A 25,971-nucleotide genomic window follows, 5' to 3' on the forward strand; every position below is an offset into this window, starting at 1 on the left:
GGCATGGGTCTGTACTATAAACTCCCTTTTGAAGTCGGGCGTCACCAAATCTGGGGACCCGCACTGTCTTCTGTACAGGTTTTGACTGGCCACGGCTCCAGCCTGATACTGGTCCCCATTTAACGTGTGTATATATTGGTTGTACTATACATTTATATTCTTTTTGCACAGTGTTAGTTTAACTTTTCTTCATTGTGCATCCTGGGGGCTATATGTACATGTTTTACCTAGGGATATATGTACCAACAATTTATTTAGCTAAGTACCTGTGTGATTTCGTCTATCAGGGGTTATTAGGAGTGAGGAGATCTAGTTTCCTCCTCCTCCTCTTTCTTTGTTTTCACCTTGTCTATGAACTTTTGCAGTAATAAAGATTAATTACATATTACATTTTTTCATCATTCATGGGGGCTATTGGGTTGGTCTGGATAGGAGTTGTAAGTAGTATGTCTAGGCCCCTTGTTATCTTATACTGTTATATCTGCGGTATATGTTGTTTCTTCTGTACAGGTTTTCTGTACAGGGTTGTCTCCCCCTCTTCCACTGAAGTGGCGGTCACCCCTATGACTGGCCCTTCGGTCTCAGGTTCCCAGGGTTCTGGTCTCCCCTCTGAACTGGGCCACTCTGCTAGGGTTACCCCTGTCTCATGGGTATCAGTCACTCTCACAGCAGGCCACAGTGCAAGGAAGCCCAGGAAGTCTCTCCCTATTATGAGTTCATAATGTAGATTTGTGGCAACAGCCACCTCGTGGGTCAATCTACCAGCCACCGTTGTTAGAGAACCAGGGTGGTGGGATAGTCTTTTAACTCTCCGTGGATGCACATCACCCCGACTTTCTGGCCAGTATACTCAGTGGACTGCACCAGGCTAGCCCTTACTAGGGTCACCAGACTCCCTGAGTCCAGCAGAGCCTCAGCCGGAGTGTCTCCCACTTCTACCTGGCGCAAGTGATCTAGAGACTCTGGGGTACCTGTTGCACACAGCCTCCTGGCATATAGCGACTGACGGTAGCCATAATTAGTATCCATGGGCTCAACCTGATGGGGACAATCAGCTCTTTCATGGCCAGGCTCCTGACACCACCAGCAGACTATTGGAGCCAGGTTCACCGTGGGTAAATCCCGGGCGGGTTTCATCGGCTCAAATTTCTGGGCCTGGGGTGGAGATTTCCGGGGTTTGCCAACCCCTCTCCTGATAGAACCCTCCTTTAGATTCCTGGTAGCTTCATAGAGTTCCACCAGGTCCACCATCATAAAGGCATTGCCAGGAAACACCCGACCGATCCAGTGCTGGAGAGGGTATGACAAAGCCCTCCAGAACATATCTCCTAACAAACGATCCAGCATAGCAGTAGGACTCAGTAGGTCAGGCTGTAGCTGTTTTTGCAAGAGGTGAAGTAAGTTATAATACTGGGGACTTGCATGCTCAGCCCCACGATGCACCCGCAGGGCCTGGACCAACACATTCACCCCAGTCTTGCCAGAATCTCATCCTTGACTTTCTGGTAGTCGGCCACTTGATCGTCCGGCAAGTCGAAATACACCCGCTGGGAACGAATGCCAGGAACTGAGCGACGACCTCAGTCCACTGGTCACGGGGTAGCTTTTCCTTAAAATCCATTTTCTCGTACATTGCCAGGTAGGTTTCGATGTTGTCTGCAGGGGTCATCTTAGGAATCGCAGCACGCACTGCTTTCCGGGCATCATGGACGCTCAGGGTTGCTCCTATTGTCTGCAAAGCCATCACCTGTTGTAGCAGCAACTGGTTAGTCTCCTCCTGCTGCTTATTAGCCTTGCGTTGCTGCAGGTTTGTCTCTCGCTGCTACAGATTAGCCTCCATGAGGGCCTTCAAAACAGCCTCCATTTTGTCGTGGGATATTGGTTGTAATACAGCTGGTTTAATGTATGACATACAGCCATGCCTGAAAAATGCAGAAACCAAAAATATCGGCATTCACGCCAGCCTCACTGCTCTTGCCCATATCCTCCACCAATTGTGGGGTTTTGCTCTGGTAGACAGGATTAGCGGACGCAGTATAGATGCAACAACAAGTTCTTTGGATCAAACAGTTCAGTGTTTTATTCACACTTTAGGCAAGTGACAAAATAAGCAGTCATAAACAAGCAAAAAGTCACCTTGCTGTGTTGGTGGTAATTCACACCATGCAGCAATTCTGCCTCCACCAATCTGTTTTCATGCCAAACAAGTAGCAAGTCTTCATCCAGACACAAGGCTCCCAGATCCCAACACAGAGACCTCACTTCTGAGCCCAGCTGCCTCTTTAAGGACAGACAGGTGGTGCCAAAACCTGTACGGACACTTAAAATCCGCTCCGGTAGTTTACCTCACCTGGCTGTAAATCAGCCCAGCAGCACTGAAAAAAGACATAAGTCCATCAAGTTCAACCAAGGGATAGGTGGGAAAGCGAATCCCAGAAGGAAATGAAACTAAGATTTCTAAACCTGTCCTTGATATCATTAATAAATAAATTTAATAATAGAGTACACCACTTATAACCCCAGATCATTCTGAATAGGAATCATTGACCACAAATCTCTGGACACGGTCCTTCTGCCAGTTTTCAATCCAATTACAAACTATACTTTCTAAGCCTATAGACCTCAGTTTACCTATTAAACGTCTATGAGGGACAGTATAAAAAGTCTTTGGAAAATCCAGAAACACTACATCCACAGCTGACCCTCTGTCCAGGCTACTACTCACCAGCTCATAAAAACAAATCAGGTTAGTCTGACAACTTCTGTACTTGGTAAGCAAATGTTGGTTATCACTTATAATATAAAAACTTTTTTAAACATAGATTTTTTTTATTTTATTGAAGTTTTAACAAGAATACAGTCGTCAGTAATGACAAAAACAAAGAGCCGCTTGATTCGCGGGCATACAATATAGTCAGTGCAATAAAGTAAAGGGATACAGTAATAATATCAGAGCCTTGATACGTGTATATTAGACTAGTTAAATCAGTTAAAGTGGTTGTTATGGAAGTGAGAGAACTTTATACGGTTATTTGTGACCATCTACATAAATTAGTATCCAAGATACTAATGAGAAAGTTAGAACCATCAACTACAGAGTACCTGTCACCACCAGACATCTGAGAAGCTCTGACAGACGTCTAGAACCTCCTCCTTGAGGTTCCTTTGTTTTGCTTTCATTTTCTCATCTTGTTAGCCTCTCTCAGCTGTCATGTAGTTGTACTGATTGCATCCCTTTAAATCCTTTTCCCATAGTGCATCACATTGCGGTTTATACAACTTCCTGGAGTGTGTGCATGCTGTTCCTACTTCTGAGTCTTCTACAAGATAAGTTTTGTTCATTTATTTGTATTTTTCTGTTTGCTGGATCCCAGGTGACCCTGACTCCCTCCGTATCTAGTGTAGGGAGCCGGTGGTCGTGTCCCCTCACTATTATAGGGTGTTCAGGTGTTATACAGTCGAGGTACGAGGATATGTGATCATCTACCATTGGGATTTTCGCATAGGCTGAGCAGTCAGGGAGAGAGCCAGGTGTGATGCAGGGCTCTCCCTTTTTGTTCCTTAGTTTTGGATCCAGTCAGTCGTATATTCATTTTGTGTTTTCTAGTTTCCTGCACACCTTCCGTGACAGTACCCATTAGGATGCTAATATGAAAATATGAAAAAAGTGCTAAAAAAGTCTGGAAGTAAGCAATGTTTGGAGTATAGCCACACATCCCATTTACTCTCAAAGAGCTGCAGTTTATTGGTAGCGCGTGCTAGAATCTCCTCATACCAGAAATTGTTAACTTCCCTTATAATTCTTTGAAGCAAGGGGATTTTTTCTTGCTTCCAGCAAAAAGCTATTTTTATTCTGGTAGTAAAAATAATGTGAGCAATTATAGTACGAGAGTGAGATGGAAAGTCACTCAGGCCAATAGAGAGTAAGGCCAACTGAGGAGAAGCGTATATCTGTTGGTTACATAGATGAGATATAAGGCCAAAGATCTGCTTCCATAAATTGTAGAACACTGGGCAGAACCACCAGATATGTGAGTATGTGCTGCAGGATGTGTGGCATCTCCAGCACTTTTGTGATATGTCTGGAAAGATAGTGTTTAAAAAATTGGAGTATAGTACCAAAAATAAAATATTTTTCTAGCATTTTCAAAATGTGCTATATTTTTGGACATTTTAGGTGTAATCGTAAGTTATTCTTGCCATTGTTCGGAGGTAATGGAAACCTGAAGCTCCAATAGCCATTTATTTTTTAAATGATTGAGAGGAGCCACATGAGGTTCTTTCAGAAGCTGATACCCTTCTGGAAATACCCCTATTGCAAAGATTATTAGACGCTATCTAAATTTTAAGTATACAGGTAGTGTTACTCATATTAGATCTATGATAATCTATGATAATCTTTTGCAGAGATATTGTAGTGGTTCCTAAGGTAGGTAAAACTAACAAATACATTATTGTTCCACAAATGTGCTATTTGAGTGATACCTTCAAATCTTCATAATGATAAAAACAGGTTAGAGGGGGGCGGAGCCAGCGCCGGTCTGTGATGGCCGCTTGTTTATGAGCTCCGTATCACACTCCGTTCTTTGCACTAGCTAACAGCAGCAATCTACCAGAAGATGGTCAAAATCGGGAACCCCAGAGCAGGGGACAGCTCTGGTACCGGCAAAAGTCAAGTGGCGGGAGGCGACATGGATAAATTCCTGAAGAAAGCGGCCGCTTCATATGTGACCCGCGAATCTAAAATGGTGCCCGCTCAGCCACAGAAGGCCAGGTCTGAGGACGAAAGCGATTATGAAGAACCGCAAGGTAGGGGGGCCCTCCCGATTACTAGAAACTACCTAAAGAACTCCCTGAGCAAAGCCCTTGAACCCCTTCTGAGTGAATTCGCTGCCATGCGACAAGACATGCGTCACATAGGGGACAGGGTGGAATCGCTTGAAAATCAGCAGGTCCAGATGCTGGATCATCAGAGGGCCACGTCCAACTCCCTCCAGAAATGCGGTACTTACCTGAACCAGCTCCAGAACGCCCTGGAGGACCAGGAAAACAGGGGTCGCAGGAACAACTTGCGCATAAGGGGGATCCCTGAGTCTGTGCTCCCTGGCGATATTCCTGCAGCGATCATCTCCCTCTGCTCCTCACTTCTGGGCCCCGAATTTGCGCTGGAGATCATTCTGGAGAGGGCTCACAGAGCGCTGAGGCCAAAACCTAAACCAGAAGAGCCCCCGAGAGATATAGTGTGCAGATTTCTCAATTTCCAGGTCAAGAATGCTGTCCAGGAAGCTGCAAGAAATAGACAAGACATCTTATTTGAAGGGGCTCAAGTTTTAATTTACCAGGATCTAGCCCCATCAACTTTAAGGAAGCGCAAATTTCTTAAACCCTTGACAGAATGGCTCCGGGCGAATAGAATCCTTTACAAATGGAACTTTCCCTTTGGCATCTCTTTTTCCCATGGAGGCCGCCGCATAAGCATTTCCACCTACGCCGACCTAGAGGCTGTTTATGATCACCTGCAAATCCCTCCTTTGCCAATTGAGAACTGGGACTTATTCCTGGATATAGGAGCCTTACCAGATGTTCCTTCGGTTGAAGCCTTCACTGTGCAACACACCCCTAAGGCCCACAAAGTGGGGAAGAGGAGTCGGCAGCTAACTCCCAAGAGACTGTCTCAAGATTAATCTCCCTGGACTGTGGCTGGTTTAATCCTCATATGCAGAGATGGTATTCTCCTTTCTCCTGGACTTCCCTGGATCTATCCAGATAATATGCTTCTTCCTTATATAGAGATTTTGGCTACTATATGCCTTATTAGCTGATCATACTGCTAGTAGACCCAGGTTTAAGTCCGACTCAGTATGATATTATCTCTGTACTATGATGCTCATGCTTTTCTCATATGCTTCTCCTCTCCCTCCTCTAACCTTCAACACCATGCTCCTGTCTTCTTCTCTCTTAGTTCCTCTTTTTTATCCTGTTTAAGTTTTTCCCTCCTGTAATACCATGCCGATTCTTAATTCTCCTCACTAGATTTACCTAGAGATGACCTGATCATTTCCTCCTTTACATAAAAAGCTGTAGATTGCTTGAACTAAAATTAGTTTAGTTCCTGACTGCAATCTTATGTGCAGAACGGACTGTTCACAGGTCTTTGACCAATTTCCCCCATGCTCTACACCAGTGGGCCAACCCACTCTCTAAGTTACTTTTTTGGTTTTGTTTTCTTTTTCTATGTTCTCATCGTTTTCCCTTTCCCTTTGTTTAGTTTACGGTACCTATCACGCATCTTCCTTATCCTTTCAAAGGACGTACAGGATCTGGGAGGCCGGGCTTCTCTCCCGGGTGAGGTGGATATTCCTAAAACCGTAAGTGCCCTCTCCTGGGGGACCAGCACACATCTCACTCTTTCTTACACAATGACCCTTGATCATGGCTGATATTCTCATAGCCTCGTACAACGTAAAGGGCTTCAACTCACCCTCAAAAAGAAGCCAAATCTTCTCAGTTTTACGTAAGGAGGGATCGGATGTGCTGCTCCTCCAGGAGACTCACTTTAGGTTCAATCACTACCCCAACATGGAATTCTCTCATTACCCTCTCTGGTTTCATTGTGGGGGAGGCTCCGCCTCGTCCGGAGGAGTGAGTATCGGTTTCAAGAGAAAAGTTCCCTTTAAATACATTGCTAATAAGCAGGATCCAGAGGGCAGATTCATTATGGTCAAGGGGAGCATTGGTGTTCAGGTTTATACATTTGTAAACCTTTATGCCCCTAACTCTAAACAGGCTAGTTGGCTTTCCTCCGTGGCTCCTTTAATTACCTCCTTTAAGTAGGGCATAGTAGTGCTTGGGGGTGATCTCAATGTGGCCGTGAATCCCCAAATGGATTCATCAGCTCATACAACCTTCCACTCAAAACGTTCCTTAAAGTTCATCAAAAGTATCCTTTGGGATCTCCATCTAGTAGACGTCTGGCGTACACATTACCCTGATGCCCTTGACTATACATTTTATTCCCACGTACACAACAATTACCACCGTATAGATTATCTCTTTATAGCTAAAGAGCACCTCCAATTATGCCAAATGGCCAAGATTGGGTCTATACATATTTCTGACCACGCCCCTATATTTCTTAAGGTATCCTCCCCTACACAGAAAACTAAAAGCTTTAACTGGAGACTAAATGAATCTATCCTTGGCTATCCAGATTCTGTGAAGAAAATTACGTCTAAGCTGGAAGAGTACTTCACCATAAACTCTTTACCTGAGCTATCACCACAGACCATTTGGGATGCACACAAACCTTATATCAGGGGCGAGTTCATTAGTATTGGTTCGCATTTAAAAAAGGTTAGAGAAATCAACATTAACACCCTCCTCTCTAAAATAAACAAATTAGAGTCCGCCCATAAAGTATCCCTATCTGACATCCAACTCCAAGAATTGTCTAAAGCAAGAGCAGAGTTAAAAACATTATTACACAATAACTCGGCCAAGTTTTATCTTAATTCTCAGTATAAGGTCTTTGCACACGGGGACAAAGCTTCCAAATTCCTCATGAACAGAATTAAATCCAGAAGAGCTGATAACTACATTCACCAATTGTCTACCTCTAGCGGTGAAACAATCTTTGCTTCCTCTAAGATCGCAAAACAGTTTAGAGATTTTTACGATGCACTATATAATCTTCCTTCCTCCTCGACACCATCTGCCCACTCCTCCCTAGTGAACGCTTTTCTAAAAACTACCTCCTGCCCAACTTTATCAGTGGATCAACAGCGTGCCCTCGAAGCTCCATTTACTTTGGAGGAGATTTAAACAGCCTTAGACCAGATGCCCCAGTGGAAAAGCCCCGGTCCAGACGGGCTACCTGCATTTTACTATAAGACCTTCAAAAAGTTGCTGTTGCCACATCTATTAGCAGTGTGTAATCAATCTCTTCAAGGCACCCCTTTGTCCAGGGACATGACATATCCCATATAGCCTTGATTCCTAAAGAGGGGAAGGACTCTAAGCTGTGTGCAAATTACAGGCCCATTTCTCTTCTGAATATTGACCTAAAATTATTTGCGAAGCTTTTGGCCAATCGCCTAGCAGTCCTTCTCCCTCTTCTGGTGCATATGGATCAGGTAGGCTTCGTACGTAATAGGGAGGGTAGGGATAACACCTCTAGAGTTATTAATGCTCTCTCTTACGCTAGGCACACTTCTACTCCCCTTGTTCTCCTCAGCACTGACGCTGAAAAAGCGTTCGATCGCATAAAGTGGAATTACCTGAACTATGTTCTTAAGTTCTTTGGCCTGCCTGATCCATATATCAAGGCTGTATTTGCTATGTACGACCAGGCCACAGCTCGAGTTATGGTCAATGGTGACTTATCCTCTCCTTTTCGTATTCGAAACGGAACCCGTCAAGGCTGTCCTTTATCTCCCCTGCTCTTTGTGTTGGCTATGGAACCCTTACTTTCCAAACTTAGAGCAGATACCAAGATTGAGGGACCATCCCTTGGGGGTAGAAGTCATAAAATAGCGGCATTCGCTGATGATGTCATGATAATGACATCCAATCCTAAAATTTCTCTCCCCATAATCCAGGAACATTTAAAGACTTATAGCGCAGTCTCCAACTTCAAGATCAATGAAAACAAGTCCACCATCATTAGCACAGAGTTATCATTACCATTCAAACACTCTTTAATGAAAGATTCCCCTTTTAACTGGTCCTCTCCAACTATTACCTACTTAGGAGTGAAACTTAGCCCTTCCATACCAGACTTGTTCAAACTTAACTATGTCCCTTTAAAATCGGCCCTATTTTCAGCTCTTGACAATCTCACTAAATCAGCCCCCACCTTATCATGGCTTGGTAGAAAAAATATTCTCTCGGCTCTAATTATCCCACGTCTTACATACCTCCAGCAAGTCCTCCCAATCCCCGTGCCTAAATCCTACTACTCTTCCCTAAAACAGAGATTTAGAACATTCATATGGAATGGCAGGAAGGCGAGACTTTCCTACTCATTCCTGTCTCGCTCTCGCATGACAGGTGGGATTGGGCTGCCAGATCCTGAACTATATGGGAAGGCTATACATATGTCTCAAGAGTAATTGACTGGTTGAGGAACACGGAGAGCAAATCTTGGGTAGCCATGGAACAAGACATTATTGGAATGCCGACCCGAGCCTTCTGTCTGGGGTATCATACCCCCCCCCCCCCCAAACCAATATACAATCCTTCCCACTCATCAAAGCAACAGTTGAAGCCTGGAAATGGTGGAATCTTTCCCACTGTTCTACCCCATTCCCCTCTCCCCTCATCACGATCAGCGATATCCTGGGCTCACATGCCAGCGGGCCCAGAGACACCTCTTCCAAAATGATTAGATCCTCAACCCTACCACTCTCCCTTCTCCTTGACCCCCAGGGTTTGGTACCTTCAAATGAGACTTTCAAAACTCTTTTGAGTCCACAACCACGTGATTTTGCTATCATCCCTCTTATCAAGTCCTTTATTCACAAAAACAACATGAATGGTGAACTCTTCCGACCCCTGACATGGTTCGAAGCGATAATAGCCAACCCCAACCCCCCTAAAAGAACTATCTCCCTGGTCTATAATAAGCTAAGATCTCCGCCTTTAGTTGTTAAACCAGCTTTCATACGCTCATGGGAAGTGGAAACTGGTGTGGATCTCCCTATCCTTTACCTACGATCTTTGACATTCCTCACAAATCCTCTAGGTGTGTTAGGGCTCAAGAGAATGGCTATAAAATTCTCTTGCAATGGTACATTACCCCAGTTAAGACCTCTTGCTTCAGCAGACCCACCTCTGCCGAATGCTGGAGATGCCAAAATGAGATAGGTACCTTCCTCCATATTTGGTGGACTTGTCCCCCTATAAACAAGTGGTGGGCAGAGATCTTTCAGATAAGCAATCTGATTTGTTCCTCTGACATTGCTATCTCACCGTATGGAGCTTTGCTCTCCTTTTTCGGTGACAAAACGTCTCTGCCTCCCACTTTTCTTTTTAGGCAACTCTTGCTAGCTGCCCGCCTCTTGGTTCCCCAATACTGGTTACAAACCAGTCTACCCTCGGTGGAGCAATGGAGATTGAAGGTTGACCAAATTCACCGCTTCGAGGAAATGGCTTCCTGAGAATCTCGGACCCACCTAACTTTCTTGAGAAAGTGGGCCCCCTGGACTAAATATAGATTTACCCAGCACTGACAGCTTTACTTCACTCTCTCCATCCAATATATGTCTAATTATACCTGTTGGCTGGATCCCAACGGGATTGTATCTCCCCTCTTCCTCTGCTCTTATGATCGCCCTACTAGAATGGAGGCTAGGGTTTTGGTTATGAGTGCCTGTTGAGTCTTACCTAACATACTCCTCTGATAGCGACAGTACTATTTCTAACTAGTATAATATGGTTCTACTTCCATATGGCTGATGTGTAATCCTGTTGTGTGATTTCTCGCTTGATTTCTCTCTTATTAATGGATTGCAACTCCTGTTACTCCTAACCCTTCCTGTGCTACAAGATGTTTACATGCTTATGTGAATGGTACCGATTTACACCATTGTTGGTGTTATGTTATACTGTATGCTTTCTTAAGAGTATAATAAAATACTTTTAAACAAAAATAAATAAAAAAAACAGGTTAGAGACAGCTTTTTCACAAATATTCAGAAGAAAATCATAAAGTGTCTAGGGTAGTAAGGAGGCATTATTTGGGATAGCTTTCCAAATATGGAAGATTGCCTTAAGAGTTAAGAGTGAGGTATGAATTGGGATGTTGAAGAATGTTATAGTAGTCAGAAAATCTGAAAGTGTATGGGCATGTAAGCTGTAAGATTCTATTTGAACCCATTTTCTGGATAAATCGCTTGCGAGTAAGGCTCTCATGTGGAGAGTGAGAATAGAAGATTTGACTCTAGGTCTTTTCTTCCCCCATAAAAAATGTGAGATACCGTTAAGAGAACTTAGTTTGGTAATGAATGGAGTAGGTAGACTACAATAGGAATATTTCTCATGACATAGATAATCTTTGGAAGTATGACCATCTTTATAGAAGCTTGTCTGCCTAGCCAGGAGAGTTTTTGTAGTTTTAAAGATGATAAATCTTGTTTAATGGATTCTAGTAAGGGTTCAAAGTTGTGTTTAAATAAGTTGGAAGTGGGGTAGGCCAGATTAATACCCAAATAAGGCAAGGAAGATGTAGTAATGATGAAGTCAAATGAGTTTTTAATGAAGGAGAGGGTAGAGTTTAGAGGGCCGAGGCTTAGGATCTGCTATTTAGATATGTTGACTTTGTAGTGTGATGCTGAACTGAAGTAGTTAATAATATTATTAATGGCTTTTCGAGATACTGCCCAATACGGTGTTCCATGAGGCCAGTCTTAATTCTGGATATCAAAGGGGAAGATCTGATGTGTTCGGCAAACGGCTCTATTGCCATGGCAAAAATATGGAGTGATAAGGGACAAATTTGGCGTGTACCATTGGATATGGGGAAAGGGGAGGATAGAATATAGTAAAGCTGTGGGCACTGTATATAATGACATCACTGGTGTCAGAAACAAACCCGAAATACCAAATCTTACCATGACAGCCCTGATGTAGTCCCAATGTACCCTACCGAACGCCTTCTCTGCATCTAAGAATAAAAGCAGAGAAGGTGTCTGAGTCTCCCACACCACATCTATCAGGTCAATAAATCTTCTTGCTCAATCAGAGTATTGACCTTTTTTTATGAAACCTATTTGGTCCTGATTTATAATCTCTGGTAGGATATCAGTTAGGCTAGAAGCAAATATTTTGGAATAGATTTTTGGATCTGTATTTAGTAGGGATATAAGTCTAAAATTTGAGGTTTTGTCTGGGGATTTACCTGGCTTGGGTAGGGTTATTATCAGGGCCTGAAGCATATCTTTGGGTATGTGACCAGTTTGAGTTATGTGGTGATACGTGCGTTGTAAGTAGGGGGCAACTACATCAGCATGGTGTTTATAGTATTCATTGGTAAGACCGTCTGGCCCAGGAAATTTGTTGATTTTTAAAGATGAGATGGTTTGTAGGATTTCACTTAAAGAAATTTCTTTATTAAGGAGTGTAACGGCACAGTTTCAGCAGACAAGGGGTTAAAATCCATTTAGGCGATATGCCCCTTTCCGAGAGACAGGCACAGCTACTGCAGAACACCAACCTCCCGAACTGGATACAAAATAGCACTCCAAACTGGAACCTCGCAAATAGCTGTCAGCAGACGAACAAGAAAAGCATCCAATCAGCTTACACTCCTGGCAATCAGTCTCTAACAGCATACAGGGAATCCTCCCAATAACGAGACAAGGCTCCGTCTTGAGGGTCAAACAGTGCTCTGATGTGCTGGCACACCCAGCCTGGTTTTTATTACAGTAAACAGAGTATGGTGGCTCTCTGTCGCCTATAACTATGAGTGGGTGCTGCTAAGCCTGAGTGACTCACCCAGTCACAAATGGAAATAAATGTAATATATAGAAAGGCTGAGCACTCTCCCAATGGACCACACAGAAACTATTCAAAGATTATTTAAATTTATTACACCAATATATAGATCTAAAATTCAACAAAATTACAATAAAACTATAATAAAAATAAAAATACTCTATAAAAATGCACTACAAATGTGATAAAAGGTTATACAGATTAAGAGCATAATTAGTTAAATGGCGTTGGCTTACAAAAGCATAATGTATCTAACTTTGATGAAATTACAGTTAAAATCTCTAAAATAAAAGAAACTATAGAAAAATTCCCAAAAGATGAGGAATTCAATTCCTGGCAAGAAAGACTATGTAGGAGTATAGATAAATTGGAAAACGACATCATTGAGAGAAAATTTAAAAAATTTAATAATTATGAAAAACGGCATCTAAGTGTTCCACACATTCAAAGTGTGGATCATCTACAATTAGAAGATACACATAACAAAGAACTTACAAAGTTTAATGATACTAATTGTTCACAAGATATACAGACTAGGTCTACTATCTCAATTTCCAATAGATATGAAGCACTCACAAATGATCATTTTTTAGATCAGACACCACCACACCACAGAGTGCGTACAAGACAATACCACAACCACACGAAATATTCACCGAGCAGACCACGCTATTCACCTTCACCCATTTCACACCCGTACAATCTGAGGAACAGACAGGAGGAATGGGACCACAGAGCCCCCCGAGAAAGATCACCTCAGAGACATCACAAGTATCAAGAACAGAATTGGCCACAAGAGACAATACAGAAAAATCACAAAAAACACATGCACCAAACAGGAAGAGAAAAACACGGAGGAGTAAACGAAAGGCACCACAATCACAACAGAAAATGATCTTATGTCAAGATGCCATAATTAACTTGAGTGATGTCGATTTAACCGAATCGCAAATCAAACTCCTAAATAAAGGATTAAAATTTGCTCCAAGTACTAAAGCAAATAAATTTGATATATATATAGGGATTGAAAAATATATCCGTAAACTGTGTCTTAAAAAATATTTTCTCAAAAACCCAGTCATTTCATGTCAGGAGAGGAATCCAAAATATATACATACTGAATTGAGACCTAAATCAGTAAAATTCCCCAGACAAGAAATTAGTTCGGAAATTAATACATTCCGAAAAAATGTTGAACAAGATCTAAGATCCTTAAATATCAAATTTACAAAAAATAACCTCTCTAATCTAGAAATTCAAGCTATAAAATCCCTACAATCAAAGGAAAACATCATAATACGCCCCGCCGATAAAGGCGGTGCCATTGTAATTATGAACACTCTGGATTACAATGAAGAATGTAAAAAACAATTAGGGGACGAAAATACTTACACCAAATTAAATGCGGATCCTATAGAAGGTTTTAAAATTATTTTAACCGATTATTGTATTAAAGGTACACAAAATAATATTTTATCAGAACCTGAGGCGAAATTTATTTTAAATACTCAATGCAGACTCCCAGTTTTTTATTGTTTACTCAAAGTCCATAAAAACCCATTGAAACCGCCAGGTCGTCCCATTATTTCAGGGATAGGTTCCCTTACAGCGAACCTTTCCCAGTATATAGACAATCTGTTACAACCAGTCGTTAAAAACACTAAGTCCTATATTAAGGACACGACTCAAATAGTGGACATCATAGAAAAATTAAGATACGATCCTGAATGGACCCTGGGTACTTTAGACGTTCAGACACTATATACATCAATTGACCACACACAGGGTATATCAGCAATGATCAATCAACTTAAGAACAGTAAACGTTTCCATGAGGAACAAATTGATTTTATAGCAGAGGGCGTGGAGTTAATCTTAAAACACAATTATTTTTATTTTGATATGGATTACTACCTTCAAGTGACTGGAACAGCTATGGGCACCAGGTTCGCCCCCAGTTATGCTAATCTTTTTATGGCAGATTGGGAAGATGCTACCATCAATCACCTTCTGGGGTCGAACCTGGTGCTATGGCAACGTTATATAGATGACGTGTTTTTTATTTGGAAGGGTAATGAAACATCTTTAACTTCATTTTTGGAGATGATCAATGAGAATCAATTAAATCTCCGCTTCTCTTCCATAATAAGTAAAACGCATCTAGAATTCCTTGATCTAAATATCAATGTTGAACAAGATAAATTAATATGTTCAACATATCAAAAACCAACGGCTAGAAACAGTTTTATTTTACACTCTAGCTGCCATTTGCCAAGGTGACTGCTTAACATCCCGAGCAGCCAATTTAGACGTCTAAAAAGGAATTGCACTAATAACGATACCTTCCAACAAGAAGCCGAAATGTTAAAGTCACAATTTAAAGTAAAAAATTATCCAATGAAATTGGTTGAAGACTCTTTTAATAAGATAAAAATTCTAGACAGGCAGACTTTCTTCAACAAACCTTTGGAGAAGATAGAGAACCCCACAGTTCATGGGAAAATGGTAGAATTGGAACAAACCAACATTATTCTTCCTTTCAATTCACATTATAAAAAAATTGAAACCATCATAAATAAACATTGGCATTTCATCCAAAAGGATAAAATTATAGGAACGCTACTACCTAAGAAGCCAAAGATTATTTATACTAAAGCCCCTAATTTAGGTTTAAAAATTGCCCCAACAATTAAATCTGGAAAGTCTTCCTCAGACCCAACCATTCAAAAGTGGCTAAATTTGAAGGGTTTCTTTAGATGCAACACCTGTTCAAACTGTAAAAAAACACTTTTCTCTAAGAAAACAATGGAAATCTCATCCACTTCAAACGGTTTTAAACATGAGATTAAAGATTTTTTGACATGCAACAGCAAAAACGTAATATATATCCTTCAATGTCCTTGCGACAAACAATATATAGGGCGCACTAAAAGGACCTTGAAGGAAAGAATCTCTGAGCATTTTACAAAAATCAGAAGTGGATCAGACAAACATACTGTTTCCAGACACTTTAAATTACACCACAATCAAAATCCAAACGTTTTGTCTTTCGCTGCTATTGAGAGAGTTAAACCGCATTGGAGAGGAGGGGACCTCATCAAACAAATGTCCCGTGTTGAATCTAGATTCATTTTTAATTTTGATTCAATCATACCGATGGGCTTGAATGCCGAATCTGAAATCTACGGCTTTCTTTAAGCACCCATCCTGGTTGGGCGCCCCCCACCTGACTCAGGCCCAGAGGTGGTTTGCTTTACCCACTCTGGTCCTTCTCGGATGGAGGGCTCCCAATCTCTCACTCTCCTCTGGATTTTTAACTCAGAAATACCTTCTGAATAGATCATCAAAAACCATTGGATGAATATTCAGATGACCTATCGAAGAAACATTTACTGATAATTAATCAGCGAAATGATGATAGAACATTAGAATATAAAGGAATAATATGGAAATAGGCTATTCATCCTTTGTTTAAGTTCATGGTTTTAACTATTTATCATATATTCGCAATAGGTTCTGCTTAATTTTTATTGTTATACAGATATTATGACACATTAGTGATGTAGAAATCACTTTTAATATATTGTATGAGCTCATACTATTTTATAAGATCTATTGTTTATCATACGTTATAATCATTCAAAATGTCTGTGATTATTATATGCAATATATATCTGTATGTGGAATGAATATGGAGAAAAAATCCAGAAAATTTATAAAAAACTCATGTAAAAACGCACGAAAACCGCATTGGTCATAAAAAAACGCAGTTGCGTTTTTAGAAAATCGTACTGCTGGGTCACAGACAGTGACTAATATCCACATACAGATATATAAGATACTGTTAAACACTTTTAGGAGAATGTTTTCTTTGAAAATTGGTACCTCATATATATTCATAGGCTGTAGATGCAAGATTTTGAAAAAACGCAAAAAACGCATGAAAAATGCATAAAGGTTGAAGAAATCGCATCTGCGGTTTTTCGGAAAATTGTACAGACGTTTTATAAATTGATATGTATGTGTATGTATAACCCTATGAGATACCATTTAGGATTCTTCATAAGAGTTATATTTGGAAAACTGGCATTTACTGATGTATCTAATATGCACATCCATCCTCTATTCCATACCGGATTTAACATGCGACTGGCTGACACAAATCGCCAAATCCACTCCAGATTTTCCAATCTGTTGAATTATGGAGGATTTTGGGTATAAAAGGGGTTTATTTCCCTTTGCGGGCTACCACTGAGGAAGGGGCTAGGAAAAGACCCCGAAACGCGTCTGGTTTCAAAAGACCCGCACATCAGCTGATGGACGTCCCGATGTTAACAATTTGAATCGATTCCTTTCACCCTGAGGAACTTTATGGCATAAAGCGAACATTTAGTCCCATGAAGTAGAGCCACAATCTTAACTTCTTTTACAAAGAATCTCTATACGGAGGGCTATATTGCTCACACTGCTCCTGCTGTACTGCAAGTAACAGACACCGCCGAAATTCAACTCCATTAGCCACGTGGGACGCCACCGTGTGCGATAGTCAGACGGCTGTCTGCAAGAGTAAGTGTTTCCTTTAAATTGCCACACAGGGGATATTGACTAATTATCGCAAGCACATATTCAATTCCAGTCTGGACATTTATGCGAATATATATCCGAAAATATCATCATATATTTTTTGACTGTCGAATATTCATACATCGAATCATCTGCAAATTATTATCGATTTTTCTGCATATCCAGGACATATTTCATCAAAGTTAGATACATTATGCTTTTGTAAGCCAACGCCATTTAACTAATTATGCTCTTAATCTGTATAACCTTTTATCACATTTGTAGTGCATTTTTATAGAGTATTTTTATTTTTATTATAGTTTTATTGTAATTTTGTTGAATTTTAGATCTATATATTGGTGTAATAAATTTAAATAATCTTTGAATAGTTTCTGTGTGGTCCATTGGGAGAGTGCTCAGCCTTTCTATATATTACATTGGTTTTTATTACAGTTTTGCAAATACAGAACAGATACAACACATCCCCACAATGCATCATGGTTTCCTCCTCTCTGTCCCAGAGACAACCGAAGGCAATCCAATTATCTCTCAGGACAAAGGGAGATCACCAATACACATGTGGAGACAACAGGACAGACATCACCATTTAAACACACAATGGCACACCCCACAGCAAACACAGACATTTAACATATCCCCAGATAGCTCAAGTCTGAGTGCATATCATTAGGTGAATGGCACTCAGAATACATGAATACAATAATATTAGCTATCTGGGTGCCCTCACATAACATACAATTTAACCGAACGCATAATAACATAAAATACAATTCTACAGACAGATTTAAGCTGTGCGGTCGGTCTGTCTTCTCCTTTAAAGTTACTATGGGCCATAATCCTGAGGCAAGAGGCATTCAAACAGCCCCCTCCAAAACACTGTGGCGAGGTTGGTTTCGCCACACATCTCCCCCCCCCCCCCCCCCAGGGAAGACTAACCAGATACCTGACCTCACGCCGGTCGGTACCTGAGTTAGTCTGGCAGCCCACCCACAGCCCAATACTGGACCTGTTGAATTTAGTAGGCTGTATCTGTCCAGTGAATCCACCAAGGCTATATTGGTAGCTGGTACTCCCGGTCTCTGAGTTGCTCCCTGGCTTGGAGTGGAGGTTGCTTTGTGGGCAGGGATCAGCGGGACTCTGCCCTGGTACCAGCGCTACCATGGAAGTAGCCTGGTTGGAGTCTGGTTGTTGGAGGGGGAAACCGACTGTCTCCCCTTTGGCTAAACAGCCCGGTTGCTGGGGGACAGGAACAACTACCTCTGCCCCCTGTAACTCCGCCTGCCGCTGGGGAATAGAGACTCGGCTCCCAATTCCCTGTACATCACACGGCCGCTGGGGAATGGAGACTAGGCTCCCAATTCCCAAAAAATCATGCTGCTGCTGGGGGGCAGGAACAACTACCTCTGCCCCCTGTAACTCAGCCTGCCGCTGGGGAGGGAGGCCGCTGCTCTCCCCTCCCTGCACTTCACACTGCCGCTGGGGAATGGAGACTGGGCTCCCTCTGTCCCGCAACTGTAACTTCCGATGGAGGTCCACCCAACGTGGCAGCTGACCGTCACCTTTTGCCCGGTATAGTAGGGTCTTGAACACTAGACTCCTCACGAACTTCACGTATTTCTCAGCTGGATTGGGTCCGAAGAAGTTCAGCCGCAACCACATCATAAGGTCAAATTCCTCCACAGAGTATCTGTACTCCACTGCTGGTTCCATCCTGGTGCTTTTAGGGTCACTGTACTGAGACATGCGTTGCGCTTAAGTTGTAAAATCCAAAGAAATGGTGTCTCCTGTAGCTGTCCTTCTGGCTGTAGGAACAACCCCGCTGCTTGCCACCAATGTAACGGACCGTTTCAGCAGACAAGGGGTTAAAATCCGTTTAGGCGATATGCCCCTTTCCGAGAGACAGGCACAGCTACTGCAGAACACCAACCTCCCGAACTGGATACAAAATAGCACTCCAAACTGGAACCTCGCAAATAGCTGTCAGCAGACGAACAGGAAAAGCATCCAATCAGCTTACACTCCTGGCAATCAGTCTCTAACAGCATACAGGGAATCCTCCCAATAACGAGACAAGGCTCCGTCTTGAGGGTCAAACAGTGCTCTGATGTGCTGGCACACCCAGCCTGGTTTTTATTACAGTTTTGCAAATACAGAACAGATACAACACATCCCCACAATGCATCATGGTTTCCTCCTCTCTGTCCCAGAGACAACCGAAGGCAATCCAATTATCTCTCAGGACAAAGGGAGATCGCCAATACACATGTGGCGACAACAGGACAGACATCACCATTTAAACACACAATGGCACACCCCACAGCAAACACAGACATTTAACATATCCCCAGATAGCTCAAGTCTGAGTGCATATCATTAGGTGAATGGCACTCAGAATACACGAATACAATAATATTAGCTATCTGGGTGCCCTCACATAACATACAATTTAACCGAACGCATAATAACATAAAATACAATTCTACAGACAGATTTAAGCTGTGTGGCCGGTCTGTCTTCTCCTTTAAAGTTACTATGGGCCATAATCCTGAGGCAAGAGGCCTTCAAATAGCCCCCTCCAAAACACCGAGGCGAGGTTGGTTTCGCCACAAGGAGATCCAGTTGTTCATCAGTAACCTTTGGAAGAGAGATGGAATCAAGAAAACTCCTAATGCTCTTAGAATTGGGATGTAGGCCAGGGGCAGACTCACCAAGGTTGTATAAATTTCTATAATATCTAGCAAATTCTTCAGAAATTTGTTTAGGGTTAAGTACTTTGTTTCCATGACTGTCAAGAATATATGGGATTCTAGACTTGACTTCTCTAGTTTTGATTCTTCTGGCTAGTTGTTTATTAGCACTATTTCCCTGGGAATATTGATGTGCTTTTATTCTTCGTAAGTGGAAATCATAGTTGTTGTGAAGGTGTAAATATAGTTGGAATCGGGCCTTCTTTAATTTTAGCAGGGTATCCTTGTGGAAAGAATTTTGGAATTCTTCTTCCAGCTTATTGATTTCTATTGTTAAGGAGTCTATATTTGAGATCCTTTCCTTTTTTGAAAAATGGCCTCTTATGTATGCTTTATGGGCAAACCATAAGGTAGTGTCCGAAGTCATATAGTTATCATAAATTTTGAAATATTCTGATAAAGTTGATGCATTGGTCGTTTGTAAGCTAGTATTAGTTTTTAGTTGCAGAAGAAGAAAGGAAGGAGAACCTTTTGGATGGTGCTGTCAGCAGGAGTCAGAAACAGGTAAGTATTGATGAAACAATACTTTTTATTTGCAGTCAACGCGTTTCAGGGGCGGAGGGCCCCCTTCATCAGGACAATATACAACATAAAACAGCGTTCACATGTGGCGGCTATTTAAATTCAGAAATTCAGTATTAGTTTTTAGGGAGTTATTTAACCTCCAGGGGGAGTAAAATGGGATGTTGAATTGCTCATTTATAACTAAGGTGATAGGGGCATGGTCCGACCACGTTATATTTTTTGTAGTAACCATTTGTAAGAGAGGAATAAATCTATTCTAGAATAAGTTTTCGGAGGGTTAGAAAAAAAAGTAAAATCCCTCTCATTAACATGCTGTCACGGACGGTGTACAGGAAACAAGACAAAGCAACATGCATATATGACTCACTGGATCCAAAGCTAAGGAACCAAAAGGGAGACCCCTGCACAAGACCTAGCACTTTCCCTGGCTGCTCAGCCTATGCAAATATCCCAAAGGTGGATGGATGAATATCCACGTACCTCGACTATATAACCCCTGAACACACTACAATAGTGAGGGGACACGACCACCGGATCCCTACACCAGACACGGAGGGAGTCAGGGTCACCTGGGATCCAGCAAACAGAAAATAACAGATGAATGTACAGCACTTAACTTTGTAGCAGACTGGGAAACAGGATCAGCATGCACACACACTCCAGGAAGAAGTATAAGCCTCCCAGTAAAGCATTATGGGGAGGAAGTTAAAGGGAAGCAATCAGTCCAACTACATGACAGCTGAGAGAGGCTAACGAGATGAGGAACTGAATACCACAACAAAGAAAACTCAAGGAGGAGGTTCTGAAAGGCCTCTGTCAGAGCTTCTCAGCTGTCTGGTTGTGACGCATGCTTAACCCTCCAAATGTTGAATAGCCCCTTAGATTGTAGAATAGTAGAAAGTTTGGATGGGCCTGACTCGGAACAGGAAGGGTTTTAGTCTAGAATTGGATCAGGAGTGATATTGAAGTCCCCGCATATTAGAAGGGATCCTTGCTTGTTTTCTTCAGCTAGGACTTTTCTAATGAAACGTATCTGATTTCAATTCGGTTCATATATGTTTGCTATTGTGTATAGATTGTTGTTAAGTGAGCAGACTAAAATTATAAATCTACCCTCTTCATCGATAATACGTAATTGAAACCCCATACTATGTCTGGTCTGAAACCAATAGATACCCCTCTTTTCTTATGGACAGCATGGGAATGAAAGATAATGCGGAAATTGTGGGTTTTGTAAGCGATGAGAATCATTTTCATTAAGATGAGTCTCTTGTAAGCAAAAAATGTCACATTTCTGCTTTTTTATTTCAGACAATGTAAATGATCTTTTAAAGGGGCTGTTTAGTCCCCTTACAATGAATGAGAGAACTTTAATTCCCATTCTGTCTCAATAGCAGAGGGTGCTGAGTCAGATTGACATTATCTAGTACAGTAAACCACATACAACCTTGAAAAGAGATATTGTTGTAGGCCCTAAGTCTCTTGTACTGTAGTAATAGTTCCTCATATATTATTAAAGGTGGTAGACGAGTGGTGATTTGATGTTGTAGGCCCCCAAGGATAGGAGTCCAATTCTTACGTAGGCATTGATTTGCGGCTTAAAAACTAAAAGGAAAAAGAAAAAACTAACAAAAGCGCAACAAACAAAAAACATGCATGGAACATGGAACAAGTAGACAGTCACTTGTAGAAGTCATCTTTACTCCTTGGGAGGAGTGAGTTGTTGGATTGGGGGGGGGGGGGTGATTTCAGAAGTTGCATACTTCTGTATTAGGGAGCAAAATTAGAGATGGTGTTTCTCACCAAGCTAGTGCATTTCAAGCAGATCTTGCGATATAAATGGAGGTAGAAAACAAGTAATGATAGTGATCTCAGTTCTTGGGTGAATATCCTACTTTTGTCCATTCTTGAGATAGCTAGGTATGTTTTTTTTTTTTATTAGGAGGGGATCTAGTAGATTCTTTATCCTCTTCTTCCAAGATTTCCAGATCCCAGTTCTTGATGGCAGTTCCAGCATCTTTTGGAGTAAGAAACATATGTATTTTCGCATAATTAATTTCACAGGGAAACCCCACTTGTATGCTATACCATGTTGTCTCAGGATTCTAGTGCTGTTTGCGAATTTTCTGCATCTAGATAGAGTAGCAGGAGAAAGTGTTCTGGAATGGGTTTCTTCTGAGAGGCTTCTATTAAAAGTGCTTCTTTAGTTTGATAGTAGTGTATTCTTGCAAGAACATCACATGGAATATGTGCTGACAGGGTTTTAGGCCTGGGAACTCTGTGAGCTCTGTTTATTGTTAGATCCGTGTCAGTTGATTCAGGCATATATGCTACTATTAAATCATTTAGGAATTCTTGTAGCTGTGAGTCTGTAATTGACTCCGGAATATTTCTGAAGTGAATGTTATTCTGCCTAGAGCGGTCATCTAAGTCAGCCAGTTTTAATTTCATTGCAGAGATTTCCTCTTCCATGGCATTGTTAGAGTCCACAAAATTGTTATGGGCTGCAACAAATTCCTCCATTTTATCTTTTAAATGCGCAGTGTGCTCTCCTATTGCCACTATGTCAACGTGAATAGCAGATATTGTTTTTGTTATGTCTTGATGAATAGAACTTTTTAATTCTTGGAACATTGATCTCACTTCTTGCAGTGGCACTTGTGAGTTAGGTGAGTGTCCCTGAGAAGCTTTAATGTCTCTTTGGGAGCTCTGTATGTTGTTACTCACTTTTGAAGGAGTTGATTCTTGGTTGAGAAGAGAGGGCTTCTGTGGCCTGTTTATGGCTGCTTTTATCAATCCCTTTCGAGGAAATTCGCTCTGTACATTTTCTGGCTGGGAGGCGCCACTTGTATGGCGGGAGTCGGTGCCATCTTGCGCGGACTGTGCAGGCTGGAAGAACGTGGTAAGTTTTGGTGGACTTGTGCCCTTCTTTCTTCCTCTGGTCATGGTGGAAATGTGACCAGGGGTTTCCAGGGCTGTAGGGAGTCAGGGCGAAAATATAGTGGTCTGTCTCGGAATATTTGAGACGCTTTATGGCTTGATGAGGAGCTCCTGATCTATGCGTCTTCTCCGCACGGCATCCAGTCACCTTCCCCCCATAATAGTATTTACAGTCACATACTCCTGTATATAGTCCCTTAAGAGTCCTTCAAACATTTTTACCACAATAGAAGTTAAACTAACTGGTCTATAATTACCTGTAGAGGACCTAGATCCTTTTTTGAATATGGGCACCATGTTTGCTTTGCGCCAAACACTTGACACTGTACCAGTACCTAGAGAATCTTTAAAATAAAAAAAAAGGGCATAGCAATGACTGAACTGATATTTAGAACTGTTGGGTGTAATCCATCTGGACCCAGAGTTTTGTTCACATTTACCTTATTTAACTTAGCTTTGGCCATATCTATAATTATGAGTATATTACTGGATGAACTAACAGCCCCAGCACCACAGATATCAGCTCATTTCTCTTCTTTTGTATAAATGGAGCTAAAAAAAACATTTAGTTTCAATAGTTTTTTATTTTATCAATAAAAACAAAGAAGTATTCGGATATAGACAACATCACAGTAGTCAGATGAGAGCATGCGCTATGACAATACATCTGTGGACGCAGCCACTACTACACAATAATACACAATACTGTTATCAGAGGTCTATCAAGTATGTTCGACACCATAGCCGTAAATATCAGCAGTAACACAGGTGTAACGCCAAAACACCTACAGGTGTTATCCACATTCCGCAGCATAGGCCATGCCAACATAACAAACTGAGAGCACACAGATACACAAAAGAGTGACCCGAGAGGTCGCTGTTTAGTGACACAAACAGTATAAACAAACCAAACCAAGAGCTGTGGGTCACCACAGAGCAACCTAGGGTAAGGCCGCTTCTAGGGAAGAGGAAATAATGGAGAGAGGGAAAGGAAAACACAAAAGGAAGGGGTTAAGAAATACCTGTATCGTATTTCAGCTGTATCTCCGCTGCTTCCACCTGTATCCAGGGCTCCCTCCTCAAGGGGAGTAGAAGGGACTACGGATCCACTCACTCCAAGTCGCCTGCCTCAATTTAATGGGAATGGTTGATGAGGGTAAAGAATGTTCATACCTGCAAGTCTGATTAATCTCTTGTATAACTTTGGAAATCGAAGGAGGGACCTGATTTTTCCAGTGTCGGGTAACTACCAGTTTGGCGCTGAGCAGAACGTGGCCTGCAATGTGTCTATTCGGGAGCGGTACTCCCTTAATCCCAGTGAACAACAAGGCTAACTCTGGGGATGGGTCTATTTTTCGCCCCGCTAGATTAGAAACCAAACGGAAGACTGACTTCCAATAGTCATTTAGGATGGGACATGACCAAAGGATATGGAGTAAGGATCCGCCTCCACCACAGTTTCTCCAACAGTATGGCGATGTAGAAGGATAAATTATATGAAGTCTCTGGGGGGTAAAGTACCAATGTCAGGATGGTTTTTAGACCTGCCTCATAGTGAGTGACACACTTGAAATTTGAAGCTACAAATCCAATAGCATCAATCCATGAGTCCTCTGGAAAGGTCCTATTTAGATCCCTTTCCCATCTGAGGACGGGAGGGGATTTAACAAAAGAAGCTTTATCCCCCAGTATGTCATAAAGTGATCTTGTGGAGTGTTTTCTGAACAGGGAGGGGAACCGGAATAATCGCATTACGGATGAGTTGACCTGCGGAGGGGATTGAAGGGTCTTTGAAAGGAAGTGACGTATCCTTAAATATGTGAAAATTTCAGAGTGAGGTAATGCAAAAGCACTTTGAATGGTAGGAAACGGGAGAATGGAGTGGTCAGCCATCAGTTGGGAAATAGTGACGACCCCTCTATCTCGCCATGGCGCTAAGTTAATGTCGGGTATGGACAACTCGATAGCCCGTGTGGAGGCAATTTTGAAGAGCTGGGATGATTCATCTTTCGATGTGTTATGAATGGTGGTCCACAGGGCTCCAACATGTGATATTGTGAGCAGAGTGCGTGCGGGGGAAGCAGGACCCCACAGCAGGTGAACTAAGTAGTCTCTAACCGGAACGTGTTGCAACGCATGGCTCTCAATCTGTTGCCACGCTTTTTCATTACTCGACACCCACCATTCCCTAGCAAAGGAAAGGCCGATTGCTATAAAATAGTCTTTAATGTTTGGGAGACCCGCTCCACCAGCGTGTCTCCTTTTGGTCAAGAGTTCGCGAGCTATTCTAGGCTTAGAACCTCCCCATATGTACTTGCCCAATAATGCCCTGGGCTTTCTGAAAAAATGCAGCTGGGATCGGGATTGGGAGGGCCCGAAAGATATAAATCAGCTTAGGCAAGGTCATCATCTGGAACGATGCAATCCTACCCACCCAAGAGATTGTCTGCATAGAGAAGCTCGCAAAGTCAGTAGACAGGGTAGTGAGAAGGGGGACATAGTTCTGTGTGTATAATAAAGAACAGGGCGAGGTGATCTTGATTCCTAAATAGGAAATCTCTGAACACTGCCAGTCAAGGTCGTGGGAAGCTTTCAGAGTGGCTAAATCTGCGGGTGAAATATTGATAGGGAGGGCCTGAGATTTCGAGCTATTAATCTTGTAATACGAGAGGGAGCCATAGTG

Source organism: Bufo gargarizans, chromosome 3 (assembly GCF_014858855.1).
Source record: "Bufo gargarizans isolate SCDJY-AF-19 chromosome 3, ASM1485885v1, whole genome shotgun sequence".
Lineage (NCBI taxonomy): Eukaryota > Metazoa > Chordata > Amphibia > Anura > Bufonidae > Bufo > Bufo gargarizans.